Source organism: Lonchura striata, unplaced genomic scaffold (assembly GCF_046129695.1).
Source record: "Lonchura striata isolate bLonStr1 unplaced genomic scaffold, bLonStr1.mat Scaffold_210, whole genome shotgun sequence".
Classification (NCBI taxonomy): domain Eukaryota; kingdom Metazoa; phylum Chordata; class Aves; order Passeriformes; family Estrildidae; genus Lonchura; species Lonchura striata.
In genome coordinates this window covers 151,720-161,577 of record NW_027461133.1, presented here as the reverse complement: position 1 = coordinate 161,577, position 9,858 = coordinate 151,720, and the positions used below count along the sequence as shown (strand labels likewise).

The 9,858-nt window shown below is 48.2% G+C and overlaps 1 long non-coding RNA gene across 1 annotated transcript; it reads left to right on the top strand.

The window, feature by feature from the left end:
• Positions 1 to 3,092: 3,092 nt before the first annotated feature.
• On the top strand, positions 3,093 to 7,297 carry LOC144248639 (uncharacterized). Its single transcript, XR_013341952.1, has 2 exons — positions 3,093 to 3,658; positions 7,144 to 7,297. It is a non-coding gene; the product is annotated as an uncharacterized LOC144248639 (long non-coding RNA).
• The last annotated feature ends 2,561 nt before the right edge of the window (positions 7,298 to 9,858 follow it).

Genomic DNA, 9,858 nt, shown 5'->3' with positions numbered 1-9,858 from the left:
AGCGAGGGCGGGGGGCGCCGGCTCCGGCCCTCTGGGCTTTATTCTGCGGCGCCCCGAGCCCGCGGCTGCGAGGAAAGAAGGAAAAGGGGAATGGGGAACGAGAACAGGGGAGCAGAGCGGCAGTCGAGGGGAAGGGGACGAGGGACAGGGGGCCGGTGGGGAGAGGTCGGGGTGTGCAGGGCAGCTGGGGAGGGGCCTGGGGGGAGAGCCGGGTGAAGGAAAAGAAAGATTGAAGGCAGCTTTGGGGAAGGAGGCGGAATGTGTGGAGGGAGAAAGGCATCACGGAAAGGCGGCAGGAGGAACCGGGAGCGCGTGGGGGGGAGCAGGGGGAGGGGGCACGGGGGAGCCCGGCTGGGGAGGGAAGGAACAGGGACACGATGGAGGGACAGGATAGTGTAGGGGTGAGTAGGGGAATAGAGAGGGAGGACAAGGAAAGGGGTGTAGGGGGGCCCGCCCGGGAGGGAGGGAGGGGAGGGCTAGGGGGGAGAGGGAGGGGGGGGGGTTTGGGGGGGGGGAGGGTGTAGGGGGTGGGGGAGGGGAGGAAAGGAGGGTAGATAGGAGAGGTACAGAGAAAAAGAAATACAAAAGAAAAGAAACGCGCAAGAAAAGCAAAAGAAACAGAGATATGGAGCCCGACCGGTCGTAACCTCCCGCTCCGAGCGCCCAGCACCAAATGGCTCCGCCGCGCTCGCCCCGCGGTTTAAATACCCGCGGCCCCGCCCCGCGCAGGCGCGCTGGGGCCCCGCGCACCTGTGCGCGCACCTGTGCTGGCCCCGCCCCCGGCCCCGCCCCCCGCCCGTAAATGGCGGCGGCTCCGCGCCCGCCCCGTGTTCTGTGTGGATGCTCGGACGGACTGCGGCGGGACCGGCGCTCGGAGCTCCGTGCGGGGATCGGATCGGGGCAGCTCCCGGCCTGCGCGGCGTCCGAGGCGCTCAGCTGAGATCGGGATCGGGATTTGGGTCCTGGGCCCGCCGGTGTCTGCTGGGGGAGCCGGGCAGAGCCGCTCCTTCCTCGGCGGGCAGGGAGGGGGTGCCGGGGCCGGCGGATCGAGGCGGGATCGCGGCTGGGATCCGGACCGGCAGCGCCGCGGCCGGGAGGAGCCGCTCCGGGACGGGCGCCGCCGCTCCAGCTGCGGCCGGCCCGGGGCTCGGGTCCCGCCGGGGCTCGGGTCCCGTTCTCGCTGTGGCCGCGGGGAGCTGGGGCTGCGTCGGGGCCGGGACCCCATCGGCACCGCCGCTCCCGCAGCGCCGCCTCCGGCCCCGCGGGCGGACACGGAGCCGCCCCGCAGCCCCCGCGGGATGCCGAGCCCCCCCGCCCCGGTAGCCCCGTGGCCACCGCGCTCCCCTGCGAGCAGCAGCGCCCGCCTCCCCCGCCCCGTGTCCGCATCCCCGGGGGAGCCCCGCCGGACGAGCGGGGCTGCGGCGCCGCGGCCGGGAGCGGCCGCTCCGCCGGGGCCGCTGCTCCCGCTCCGGCTGTGCCCGGTGCGGGGCTGGAGGCGCCGGAGCCCCCGAAGGGCAGAGAGCACCTCCTGTCCTTGGCTCTGCGGGGCGGGAGCTGCCGTGCCCTGCCCGTGGCTCGCAGCGTGCCGAACGCACGTCCCGGCACGGGCACCGGCGCACGGGACAGCGCTGGCACGGACATGGCTGAAGGGCTGCCCGCGGCTCCTCGGCCAGGGGCTGCTCCCCACAGGCACGCAGGGATGCTTCAGCCCGGACAGCCGACAGCGACAGCCGACAGGGACCCCAGGGAACGGCTGGCATTACCTGGGAATGGAGGCACGGGCCGTTTGCAGAGGGGCTCTGACGGCAATCCCTGTTGCCGACCTCCCCGAGCTCCCACACAGCTGCCAGGTATGTTCCAGCCACCCCAAATCTCCTCCCTCTTTTCCAGCCTGAGGCCATCATTCACCAGCAGCATTTCAGCCAAGGCAATCTTCCTTCACGGGTACTAAATGCCAAGCAAGAGCCTCGGAGATGCCTTGAAATCAGAGGTTCGAGTGCGATGATGTTCGGAGATTTCCAGGGAGCCAGCTGGAGGTGCAGAAGGGATGGAAAACTCTCACAGGTGGGTCCCACTGGAGGTGTGCTGCAGGCAGGGATGTGCATCCCTTTCCTGAGGAAAACGGACATGCCGAGGCTCTGAAAGGAGCTGAGCTTCTGCAGGAGAGATGTTCTGCCTCAGCACAGGCCGGGAGCACATCCAGCCACCGCCTTGTCCTGCTTTAAAACATTAACTGGAGCCTGAGCTCCGGGTGGGGAGGGAGCTGAGAGCCGGAGGGGCAGGAGCAGGGATGGGAGATGAGGCTGCTGGAATGTCACCTGGAGCAGCTGAACATGTTCTGTCCCTGCAGGAGCCAAAGCAGATCCCTCCTGGCCAGGCTGGATGGGAGATGAGGCTGCTGGAATGTCATTGGAGCAGCCAGGAGCCAAAGCAGATCCCTCCTGGCCGGGCTGGATGGGAGATGAGGCTGCTGGAATGTCACCTGGAGCAGCCAGGAGCCAAAGCAGATCCCTCCTGGCCGGGCTGGATGGGAGATGAGGCTGCTGGAATGTCACCTGGAGCAGCCAGGAGCCAAAGCAGATCCCTCCTGGCCGGGCTGGATGGGAGATGAGGCTGCTGGAGTGTCATTGGAGCAGCCAGGAGCCAAAGCAGATCCCTCCTGGCCGGGCTGGATGGGAGATGAGGCTGCTGGAATGTCACCTGGAGCAGCCAGGAGCCAAAGCAGATCCCTCCTGGCCGGGCTGGATGGGAGATGAGGCTGCTGGAATGTCACCTGGAGCAGCCAGGAGCCAAAGCAGATCCCTCCTGGCCGGGCTGGATGGGAGATGAGGCTGCTGGAATGTCACCTGGAGCAGCCAGGAGCCAAAGCAGATCCCTCCTGGCCGGGCTGGAGGGCAGCTGCTGGATCTGCTGTGGGGGAAAACTCCCTGCCCCTGCCAGGAGCGCTGGCTCTGCTCTTCCTCCAGCTCCTGAGCAGTGTCAGGGCCACCGTGAGGGAGTTCAAACCCAAAAAATCCCCACAGCCCACGGAGTGAATGATCCCAGCAGAGAAACGCAGCATTGAAATAAAAATCTTACAGCTCTGTCAAAAAGGCTGTGACATCGCTGCAACGGGATTGCCAGGAACCTTCTGGTTTGCTCTCGGAATGCTCTTGGTTCTCTTTTGTGTATTTTTAGTCCCTCAGTGGACAGCTTGTAGAATTTATTCTGGGACTTAGAGGTTGAGCAGGGTTGGCTCAGGATTGACCTTCACCTCTGGTGCCGCTTTGCGCAAACACAACGTGGCCGGGCTGGGTGAACTCGTGACCTCAGCTTTCCCCTCCAAAATGTCCCTCGCTTATTTCCCTGGGGTGAGCTGGGATTTTGGCCCAGACTGTCACTCCTCACCTCCCCGTGCCCGCGCGGTGTCCGTTGTGTTCCCCACGGTGCCCTGGGGACACCGGCGGGTCCCTTTGCCTTTCTCCTGCCCCTTTCCAGCCCGAGGCTCCTCTGCCCTCGTCCCACACACAGCACAGGGGCACCGAAGGGGAAAGGCTCCAGAAAACATTTCTGCGATTCCTCAGCAATTCTTTCAATTCCCCGGGGAGAGGAGCGTGAACTCACAGCCACCGAGGCCTGACGGGTTCCTGCAGCGAGAGCTCGGCGCGTGTCCGCAGAGGTGAGTGCGGCACCCGAAAGGAAAAAGCGCGGGAGACAAACGTGATTTCTTTTGCTTCAAAGTTATTGCAAGTTCTTAAAGCCCGACCAACTTTTGCTCTTGCTTTTGGTCGGGTGGAGCAGGAGCAGTGGGCAGAGGTGGTGCCATTGATGCGGACGTGCCCGATGCTTTCTGGGGCAGAAAAGGGAGATTAAGCTCGCCTTACGTCAAGCAGCTATTTAAAAAGATTTATAGCTCTTTAAACGTAGCGCCCTTTAATTACCATAATGTTTCTTCCACGATTTTAACTAATTCTCGGTGTATTTTATAAAACTTAAAATAACACCTCCTCCCCATAAAACAGACTCATCAAGCATTAGACAAAAATTCCTTGTGCCAGTCTCAGGCTTCCACATCTAACAGGAGACCCTCCCCGTAAGCAAACAAAAAAATCAAAATAACGTACCAAAACTAGTCCTTGCTAACATTAAAAATACAGCTCGACCGTATCCAAAAAACCCCCGATTTTATTTCTTCCAAATGCCAAATACTCTTCAAATTCTAAATCAAAAACTCTTAAAAAACAAAAACCATTTGTCCAAGCCCACAAAAAATATAAAACAATCCAATCGATATCCTACATTTAACAAAACCCACTACACAAATTAGTACCATTTGAAATGTAACATAAATAAAAATCTATGACTAAGAAACATATCTCCCAATAAATAAAACCACTCTGTAAAGATATAAGTAATAATCTCAACTCAACAAGCTAAAATTTCTCCAAAACCAAAAGACTTAAAAAACCTTCAATACTTATAAATAACAACATTCAATATGTTAAGTGTTAGTAAAATCAAACAAACTTAAATGTCAATGCATTTAAATAAATACATTAAGTTTCTTTTTATCTATTAAAATTAAGTTTATTATTCCTTACTATCAAAATTCATTCAGTCTAAATTTAAATGTTATGTAATATAACTTACCCTAAATTTTATTAAAAATCACTTCTCTAAACTATACAGTATATGGTTAATTTTATTTAAAAAAAATGAAACTACTCAAATTACAACAACTAAAAGAAAACACTAACAAACACCTATTCAGAAGTTAAAAAAATATAGTGTATTATGTCATCAATTTCATCAAAAATTCTGTTCTTCATTACAATCTCTACTCTTTTTATCTTTCATAAGTAACACCAAAAAATAGCAATTACTATTCATATCATGCTATTTAAGAATTTTACTCTATTTCCTTAATATATATTTTTAAAGTTATCCTAACTTCTTCAAACACTTACTACTAATATACTAATTATATAATAATTTTTATAATAAGCAATATTTATTAAATATTATTATAATATTTACAACCAACTTTCATGTACTTTGTTATCTCTTTATATAATGATCTAAAAAACACATAAAATTTCTAATTCCTACTTTTTTTATTCTCTACTTATACAGCTCTTAAAACAAGTTAACCCTCTAACTAATCTCTACACTAACTCTATAATTTAACCTAATGTTATCTCACAGTTTTAAATATTTTTCAAGACTAAAAAAAAATATATTTTATTAAAAACCTCCTCCAGACTGTTAATCTTATCACTTTCCTCAGTTATTATTACAAAATCACTTCAATGTAAAACCCGACTACAACATTAATTTCTATTTCTAAGTTTCACACTAAGTAATCGCTCTCTCATACATTTTCTCCACCTTCACACTCTCAATATCCAAATCCAAACTCACAATCCTGTCCATAACCACTTTCAAATCTTTAAACAAAAGTTTACTATACTCAAATCTATTCTAAAAACACTTCTAAAAAATCCAATTATTAAATAATGTAATTCATCTTTAATCCTAACATTTTTACTCTTAACTACTATTTTTAGAAACATTATATAAGAATACATTAAGTAACATTCACCAATTAAAATTTAAACTAGAACCTAACCCTAACTCTACCTAAATAAAATAATTAACAAGAAACCCAAATATTTTCTACGCCAAAAATAAAATTCAAATAATTTTAACTTAACAATTTAACTTTATCGATATAACAAATAAACTTATTTTTATTTTAAACTTAAAAAATCATTATCCACACATAATTATTTAACTTGCTACTAATTTAACATTTATCAACTGTTAAAAACTCTAAAATAACGTACCATCTTTTAATACTTACTAATGATATAATTTCACCTATGTTACTAATTATAGATGTTATCTAAGTAATTCCTAATTATTGTCAATTTCTTCTTTACTACGTACATTATTTTATTCTTATATTTCTTCATGCTTATAACTGAAAAATTATAACAACTTATACCATTATCTTGCAAGTCTCTATACAATTTTATAAAACAAAACTTAACAAGACTTATTTCTCATGTCAAAACATAAAGTTTACTTATATCTCAACAAGTACAAAAACCCAAGTCAATTTCAATAAGGACCATAAAACCAGATCACACAAAAAACACACTCGCCACTCCACAAATAAAACACCAATGTAAATACAAAGATACACTACACTATGTAAATACAAATGGTAGATTACGCGAGAATTGCAACATACGCCTGACGTCTTGTACTGCACCCACCAAAATATAGAAACTTTAGGTTTTTTTATAAATATAAAAATCAATATTATAAACATCTTATTTAATAACTTACAAAGTATAAAATTCTATCAAATATTATACTTCTACTCTCTTTACTTTATTTACTTTTAATTATATCACTTTACCAATTAACCAACCTAAAACAAACATTTCAGTAACTTTAACTAAAGTTTCAAGTTTAAATACTTTGTATTTATCTAGCGCTTCTCAAAAAAAATCCATTCTTTACCTACTTACTTAATATACCAATAAAAAACATTACAAGTAATCCATATAATTAAAAAGCCCTTACATTATTAGCTCTTAATATAAAAATAGTTACCAATTTAAAACAAAAAAGTCATTTATCCATCAATAGTAATCAAAATATAAAAGTAATTTTAAGCCTTGAAACTTAAAAATGGTAGGATCACATTTTATACCACCTATTACTTCAACAACAATAAAATAATTAAATCAATTGAAATATTATCTAAATAAACGATCTAATTCTACATCCCTTACACTAAATACCTTTCTAACAAATATAAAATATTAAATACGCAGTTTTACAAAAAATCAACAATAAATTTTCTTTTATTAACACACAAACATAAATATAAAAATTGAATAAAAGTTATAAATGCATCTAATCACATAAAATCTACTTATAAAAGTGTACAACTTTAAGAAATATCAAAAATAAGAATAACTAATATAACAATAAATAAAATTTAACACCATAATTTTAAAATCTTATAACAAAATTATACATTTAAATTATATTAGTATAATAATAATAACGATAACACCTTCTTTATGTTAATATATGCAACAAATGCTTAACAAAATCCATTAATAATTTTATTTTTTTTAAATACAGAGGGAGAGGGGAGACGTGGGAACGGGAAAACCAGAAACTCCCACGGACACTGAAAGATTTGATCTGCAGCCTCGGGAGAAGCTGGGATTGATGTGCAAGTACAAGACGCGGGCATTAAGCAGGAAAAGAATGAAATAAAAGGCAATCCCTTCTGTTTCTGTGGCTGTCAGTGAGAGCCTGCCCCGGCTGAGCGAGAGAGAAACCGCGTGGGCACGATGGGGAAGGGCTCGCAGGGCAGGGCTGGGGCTGTGTGGGCTGAACGGAGAGTTTGCACCTTCTGACAGGAGGCGCTGAGCAAAAGTCCCCTCGGTGCAGCGGAGCCGAGCGAAGGCGCTGGGCTGGAAAAGCCAAATAAAGGCCGGGGTCAGAAATTCCGGCTGCCTCGGAACAAAGAGCCGTGAGCGCTCCTGAGCCCCGGCAGCTGCTCGCTCTGTGAACCCCCACGCGCCGGGGCTGGGTTTGCCTGAGCCCCGAGTGCCCCCGGCCCAAGAGCAGCCCCGGCCCTTCCCTGCTGAGCGCGCAGCGATCGCAAAGGAAAAAAGGAAACTCTGGCCGGCAGGGCTCTCTCTGCGTGGGTTAGGGCAGGGCCCTGCGGGGAGCAGGGCGCTCCAGCACGGACAGCCCGGATCCAGAGCAGCTCCGGGGCTGAGCAGCGGGCTGGGGACAGCTGGGGACAGCCGTGAGCAGAGCCCGTCAGCCTCCCTCCGGGGCTGGGACTGCCTCGAGCACACAGCTCCTGCCAGGTGTGGCACCTTCAGACTCCTCGCCACAAACGAGTTCTGATCTCGCTCTCGGGGTGACCTGCACCTCCTCCCCAGAAACCGCAGGAATTAGAATTTCGGGCCGCTTTTACAAACTTTACGTCAGCTTTGCAAATGCAAATCCCAGCGGGTCCCTGCTTCCCAGAGCGCCGGTCCTCAGCCATCTCCACTTCCCTGGAAAACTGCTCCAGCTCCAGGCTGTACCAAGGTGAGCACAAGTCTGGAGAGGTCAGAACCCTCACCTGGACCGCTGCACTCGGAGCGAGATCCAGCTACAAATGGAATTCCAGAAACGGCCTCCAAAATGTTCCATAATCACACCTTTAAAATGGCTCCACAGGGCAACGGCTCCCGTGCCAGAGCGGCACCTGCACGAGTCCTTGTGCCAGCCCTGGCGCCCTGAAAAACACAAGAAACCAACATCACACAGGCCTTGTTTGCAGAATTCCTGATCCAAGCCCTCACCTGTCCTGCCCAGCACCGAGGGAAATCTGACACGGTATTCATAGGTAACCTTTGCTGAGAGCGGCCATCACCCCGGTCCTCCAGCCTGGGCAAGGTTTTGCAGCGAATGGACCCAACTTCTAACCCTGGACCTAAATTTCTGTCAGCTTTTGTTAGAAAGATACTGGAGAGTAAATCCTACAACAGATTTAAAACGTTGCGCAAGGAATAACCGGCCCAGACAAAACCAAACCACCCCCATCTCTGCTCCACCCCATTTCTCCCAATTTTGGGAGAAATACTGATAGAGTTTGTAAAGACTCCCCTTCCCTGCTGCACCGTCCTTCACTGCACGTCCCTGTTGAGAGAGAAATGGAACTGGAAACAAGTTTTAAAGGATGAGTTTGTAAATAAGACTAGATACTTTAGAGAAATAGAACTATGAAAGATGCACTCTAATAAGATTCATGAGGGGTAATTTCAGATGATTGGTTTTAAGGCATAGTGTAGCAAAAGCTAATAGGCCAAGAAACGCTTATAATGTATTGTAATTAGGAAATAGTTGGCTTCTGATTGCGGTGGCATGAATTATAACATCTGTATTGTCTCACCCTTCACGTGAGACTGAAAATGAAATAAAAGTTTTTAAAAACACTTCTCAGTTGCCTTATTTCTGGGTCAGAAAAGGGCATAATCTGATAAACTGGTGCGTTGTGTGAGGAAGATTTATCTCTCTCAATGTCCTATTCCATGGCATTTCTAAGTCAGCGTTTCTTATCTCAAATTTTCCATTCAGATACATACTATGTAAACCTCCTGTCAAACTCTGACAATTTTCTGCAAGTCCATTTCCCACAGCAGAACTGCTCCCTGCCCAGCACAGGAGCTGCGAGTGCTGTTGCAGGGCACAATGCCTGAAGGAACACCGGAGCTGTGACATTAAAACCAGCAAAAGCAATTACTAAGTAAAAGAGATCCTCACCTGCTCCAAGAACTGAACCTCTGTGGCTCATCCTCACGGGGTGAACCTGCTCCAGGGAGGACTCTCCACGCAGCCCCCGAGACCTGGGGTCAGACGCTGCCCTACCAGCAGAAGAACAAGGGGTTAGTGAAGCTTTTTGGACACATTCTGGCCTCAGAGTGGTCTGACAAAACATCCGTCAACGTGGATCTTTAATAAAGGCAGCTGGTACCTATGCTTGCAACAGACTTTCGTGTGTTATTTCCTCGGTCTCTGTTCTAATACATTTTGATATTAAAAGTGTTTAAACAAGATTTAACCTGAGCTCTGCACCCTGCCGTGCTCCAAGCCCTGAGGAAGAGCTGGACATCCTCACACTCGCCCAAGCTGAGGCAGCTCTCACGTAGGGACAGAGCTGCTGCAGCATTTAACAACACTTAGAAATCACCCCTGCCTTGAGGGCGTCCAGAGCTGGGAGAAAGCCCTTCCCACCACCCTCTTGGATTTCCCTCCCTGCCCCTGGCTTTGCTTCCAGCTTGGGAAGGTTTG